Source organism: Zootermopsis nevadensis, unplaced genomic scaffold (assembly GCF_977971745.1).
Source record: "Zootermopsis nevadensis isolate Lab colony 2312 unplaced genomic scaffold, Znev_1.0 Znev_ptg000061l, whole genome shotgun sequence".
Lineage (NCBI taxonomy): Eukaryota > Metazoa > Arthropoda > Insecta > Blattodea > Termopsidae > Zootermopsis > Zootermopsis nevadensis.
The window spans coordinates 10,156,607-10,162,645 of record NW_028259192.1 but is presented as its reverse complement, the minus strand read 5'-3'; the positions used below and the strand labels follow the sequence as shown (position 1 = coordinate 10,162,645).

General features: G+C 38.8%; 1 long non-coding RNA gene across 1 annotated transcript in view; it reads right to left on the bottom strand.

Moving 5' to 3' along the window:
• Positions 1-4,611: 4,611 nt before the first annotated feature.
• Positions 4,612-6,039, bottom strand: part of LOC147871191 (uncharacterized) — a 73,539-nt gene continuing 72,111 nt past the window's right edge. Inside the window, exons 3-4 of the long non-coding RNA XR_015532496.1 lie at positions 5,288-5,365; positions 4,612-4,839 (exon numbers count right to left, since the gene is read on the bottom strand). This is a non-coding gene — a long non-coding RNA (uncharacterized LOC147871191). The remainder of the gene's footprint in view (positions 4,840-5,287; positions 5,366-6,039) is intronic.

Genomic DNA, 6,039 nt, shown 5'->3' with positions numbered 1-6,039 from the left:
GTGCTCATTGTACGTATAATTTGTGACAATGGCAGGAGTTTCACGATAGATTCTCCGAATGTCCATGTCCTTAATTGCAGTTTTTCACAAAGATCCCTATATCTGACAGAGGTGTTCTTGAAGTTTTGACAAATCACAAGATTTCCCGTGTTCTACGGCATTTATAGGAACCAAATTTAGTTTGAAAACTCGCAAGTATATTCAGATCTTAAAAAGGGATATTCAGAAACCGTATCTGTTGAGAACCTCCCTGGTATTGGAATGCCAGTAACTGCCTGAATATTTCATCGACCAGTTGTGTGATTTGACTACTGAGCTATAATCACACATACTTTGACCTACATATTCAGTCCGATAATCTGATTTTGTGCAGACTAAATACCGAAAGCCTAAAGCATGCTTCATTATATCATGATTAACACTATTCATAATCACTAATTTATGTCCAAAATATACCTTTCACTTGGTTTTACTGACTGAGATCTTTACATTATAAAACTTCAGTGCATGGTCATACGTCTTTTCAGGATATACACATCTGAGATACGGTTACAGGACACCCGGAGAAGCGGGCAGAACGGCGTATCTGATTGGCTGTTACAGAAGTAACTGAGGTGTGATTTAAGGTGATACAGGTACATATGCTTACAGGTACTGAGAAAAACCACGATAACTTCCCGTAAGGGGGATGCTAACAGGCTTGCCAACCCGCTCGGAGTGAGCATATAATTTAACGTCGTTATTTATATTTTGAGACCATCCACATCTTTAAGATCCGATAGAGTTATCGCTTCGAACGGAATATACGTTCTGTACTGTAGCATCCTGTAACAAGACTTTTCAATATCCAGTCACTTGTTATAAACAATTTACAGCGCCGACTACATCAGTATACCACATCACTGGAGTAAACTGTTGGTGTCACCTTTGAACAACATGTTTCGATCATTAAATAATTATCGTCAGGTTCACATCTACACGACTACACACTCAAGTCGCTGCACTTTCTAAAGTTGCTTGTTGATTTTATATGGTAACAGCAACAATCTGTGAAAACAAAACAGCAAAACACACTTAAAACTGTTCAGCATCGTCTAGGTATTGTGAATGTAGCTTGATGGTTTGGTACTGCTGTTATGTTAAACCTAAGACTGTGGTCTGTTGCTGATGCTGTGTTATGGATTAGTGTCCATGTTTTAGTGTCTTATCTGTTTTATTGCCGGTACATTTTTTGGTATTATCATATATGTTCAACAGGCAAAATATTTACACTGTGACTGCATGTGGACTCATTAGCAAGTCATGGATTCTGTCTTGCAGTTCTACAAAGAAGCAAGACAGAGTTTATGTTTAACTGTGCCACCGTCGTTGTGAAAGTTGCAAAATTATTATTTATATGCTCCGGTTAACCTAATTTATTAGTTCAATGCGCTCTGAATTTCCACCCGCTTTACTGGTTAGTTGGCCATTATACGTGCTTAATTAGAATTAAATTGGCTATCGGAAGCAAGAGTAGTCATTTGGTGATAATTTTATTGACAAAAGTGTACCTCTTTTTTAAAATTAGGAGTGCGTTTGAATCCCAGGTCTCGTCAACAGTAACGCAGCTTAATGGTTAAAGCGGACAGTTTCCCCACCTCAAAGTTGTGGACCAAATGTTAATGAACTCTGCGAAAATGGATGGAACTCGATTTAAACCGGATGCTGTCGTGAAGTGATGCAGTTAATTAACTCTACGCAACAGAGAAGCTGTTTGTCGCTCAACTGGTCACGGCATTCTACGGTTTTTAGTGTACTCGAAGGTTCTCTCAAGACGTCCTCCAGCCATGTTTCACGCCAATGCAAAATAATAAAGAATTAAACTTTCGTAAAAGAAATAAAGTACTTCAGGAACAAAGAAATTGTATCTCAAGAAATTACGCCATTCGTATTATGTCGAACAAAACGAGTAGACCTAATCATTTGCTTTCATGTGCAGAAAATCTTAGCCGTTTCGTCAAAACTATCTCACGTCCCCCAAAAACTGAATTTAGAAAAACAGAGTTTATTTTATTGCCTTACACAGACCCATCTACTCAGAAACATGTTTCGTCTGAATTATTCTTACCTGAACATTAATATTTTAGAGTTTACGTAAGAAATATTAACTTTCTCCATGTCTTTATCACGATTATACTGAATTATTAAATACTGTTTTCTTTCTTACATTCACATGTGATTATATTTCTTTTTTTGGTTTGGTGTTAATGTTATGAGTTTGTGTTTTATTCTATTTTCGCCAGAGTTCAATTTATTTTTCTTTTTGACGTGGCGAGTGATCCGTAACGCCCTGGGTCGAATAACTATGGCTTTCGGGACTGGTAGAATAAAGTGGAACTATTTCATCATTCACAATTCATCTTTCACAGGGAGAAAGATTAATCCCTTCTGTCTGTTCTACACTCCCTCACAACCCTTCGAAGTATCTTAGGCCGGTCTTCTATTAAGCATTTGGCATTGAAATAAAGCGCTGTAGCAATGTATGCAGAGCATTAACCGACTAAGAGCCAGTTGCTGGGTTAATATTATATAGTATTTGTAAACATATTGTAATGAAGTACAATCATATTCAAAAATGGAAGTTTGGAATAAGGAACAAAACGAAGGGCAAAATAAAGAATAGAAAGAAAGAAGCAAGAACGACTGCTGTAGTAAACAACAGACTGATATTTTCATGTAACGGTGCATACATAACGATTGCTGAAGATGCCTGTCTTCTGGGTCGTTACGCCATGTAGTCTGGTAGACGATTATCGACGTTTTAGAGGTTCTTGAGTAATCGCCCTGATGATGGAGGCAGCAAGGACCTCTAAAACGTCGGTAAACTTCTACCAGACTACACGGCGCAACAACCCAGAGGACAGCCATCTTCAGACTCACCGCCGTGAAAACCTCAGATCCTACATAACAGTTGTGTGGGACAACATAACAACAAATTCGAAGGCCTTGAACACTCACTCTGTTTTATTGTGAATAAAGCGTTCTAAGTCCACTGCTGTTTTCGTTTCTTCTCTGCTGTTTAATGCATAAAGCGATCTCTGTGCGACGGCGCCACGAATTTAAATAATATATCTCACACCCTTTTACAGTTTTGCTAACCTTATTTTTGGTAAATGAGAATGTCCCAAAATATGTATAAACAACAGCAACTTTGGTGGTCGCTTGCCAGTCAGATACTAATGGCTGTCAACTGCGCCACGAAGCTAACGGTGGCCAATTTAAACACCAACACTAGACTCGCTGATTGACTAAGAGCCAATGTTGACGCATATAATGGTTTAGTTTATTAAAATGTCTTTATTTTATATATTCAATGTGTGTGTATACATCTTTTTGTGAGACTCTGTGTACTCAAAGAACTGTTATAATAAATAAACAATTTCATTTTCCTGTACTAGTTAAAATTACGAAGAACCTGGGCGAAAAATCCGCAAATCCTCTGGTTTTAACTGAGTTAAATATCCAGACCAAAGTAGCTGTTGTGATCAGAGGAGCCACAGGTTTTATAACGTGGTGTCTCTGTGTGTTGTGTGCGTGCGTGCGTGTAGTCTTCCCTGGCTAACATCAATGACGTAAGAACCGTGGGAAAAAGAAGTAATAGGAGAATAATGCCTTTAATGCAAGTGGCGACTTGTCGGCTGATTGAAGTCTGTCATGCGCCGTGACAACCATCAACTGTGATGTTGATCAGCACTTAAAAGTCTTTTCTCCTAACTCGGCTTGTTGGCCTGACCACAATGTAATCTGAACTCACTGATAAAGGCTAGCTTTAATTAATAGGAACCAAAGAGCACGCACTGTCTTACCTGAAAACGTAGACACATTCAGTCTCCGAAACGTTGTAGATCTAGAATTTTTGATTTTATATTGGAAAATTATTTTAAAGTGGCCCTCGGTGGTCTAGTGGTGCGTGCTTTCCACTGGACCCAAGGTTTGTGGGTTCAAACCCGGAAAAGGTCGATGGATTTTTAAGGGTGATAAAAATCCTTAGCACGACTTGCTTCGGAAGGGAAATAAAGCCGGCGGTCCCATGTCGTAGATTTACGGCATGGAGAAGAACCCTAAGAGCACGAACGAGGTGTTTCGTAAGCAAAATTCAGCGGCCATTTCTCACCCATCTCTTTGGTAGAGGCCTTGCGATGAGCTGATCCCTCGCCCAAGAAGTCCCAGCCAAATGTCCAAATATATATAGATCAGAAACCTCCGAAAGGAAGTGCTTTTGCTTTACGTCGGAAATAAAATGGATATGATATATTTTTTTAACAGATGAGTTGAGGTAGCTCAGTGTAAATGACTGGCTATGGACTGGGCGACTGGGGTTCGATCCCCGACGGGGGCAGAGGATTTTTCCTGTAGCCTCTGCTTCCAGACCGGCTCTGGGGCCCACCCAGCCTCCTATCCAATGGGTGTCGGGGTCCTCTCCCGGGGGTAAAGCGAGGCCGGGGCGGACACTGACCACTCACCCCTATCTAGTGCCGAGGTTAAGAATGAGTAGGAGCTATATCCCCCAACGTCTACATGTCGTATAGTGGTATAGCCTTTTTTACTTACATTTTAAAAAGAGACATTCGATAATGTCCAAACAATATATTTTCACTATCCAAATACATCACTGTAAAATACATTTAGAATAATAAAGGCGTGATGTTAATACAGAACATTTGGCAATCTAATTATAAAGTAAACTGAAAATGAGGAGAAGTCACCAATGTTTTTTTGACCGGTTGGTATGTAAATGATGGAATGCAGTGCGCCGTGACGGGACAGCAACATCTACGACACACGTGATGTGCGGGGAGTCTAATCAGAGATAACAATTTTGTAATTTCCTTTTTTGCAAGGAGACAGAGCAAAATGAACCCGTGTGAGAAGAGCAGGCGATTGTATTTTTAAACACTAAATAACATTATCTAACAGTGACGAATTATATTTGTTTTACAGATATTTTTAAACCTACTGGAGAGGTAACGTATATGGAAAACCATTCGTATATTGCAGGAAATAATCATATTTTTACTAAAAATTTGAACGTTAAAAATATTATAATATGTCATAAAATGTGTACAATGTTTGCCATGTGTATGAAATATAGAACTTTCGTCCAGTAAAAGAAATGTGATAACTAAAGTGGTTACCATTAAAAACGAAATTACAGATCTGTAGAAATGAAATGAAATTTCGAGAGTTAATATATAAATAATCAGTAATCAGCAGTTTGTATGTCGTAATAAGAGACAGATCTACTTACATTGCCGTGGTTCGATCTCGTTCCAGACCGGGAATACAAATTGACAGGTTTCTCGCTTTTCCAAATATTCTTGATATGCTGAAACAGTAGAAATAACAAATATGAATATTTTTACTGTAAGAAATAGACTGTCACTTCGTGATTAAATCTGGGTCATCTTATACCCTTAATCAAATTCATCGGATAAGACCAAATTCAATGATAGTTGGATTTCACTTCTTTTAACAACATAACCTTAAATATTCGAGGTGTCATTATGATGATGCAAAGTGATAAAAATACGTATCATCTGCTTTAACATTGAATAACTGCGTTTTATCCACAACGTATTTATAAACAGTGAATATTATACTGAACATCGGTGACCAATTTATCTTTCAACTGGAGACGCGTTGTATTTTCTTTGCGGTAAAACTGGATTATTTTAGACTAACTTTGTGCTTCATATGGTTTAACAGTTAACTGCGAAGTTACAAGTTCATCTCTTTAGCTCTTGGAAAACCTAGGTCGTCTCATGTAGGCGAAGTTACGACATTTGATAGGACTCCTTGCACGTGGAGAGGGGTGGGGGTGGTTGTCAGCCTGTCGCAGGGCGTCTACAGAAAGACGCGGAAAGATATCCACGCCTTGTTCGGGTTTCGATCCAGTATCCGAGGGACTAAGACCCACGCAATAGACCACGCGTAATCGGATTATAAGTTCCAGTATAGGTTTGCTTGGATACAGTTCTAGAAGTTTTATAAAATGTAACT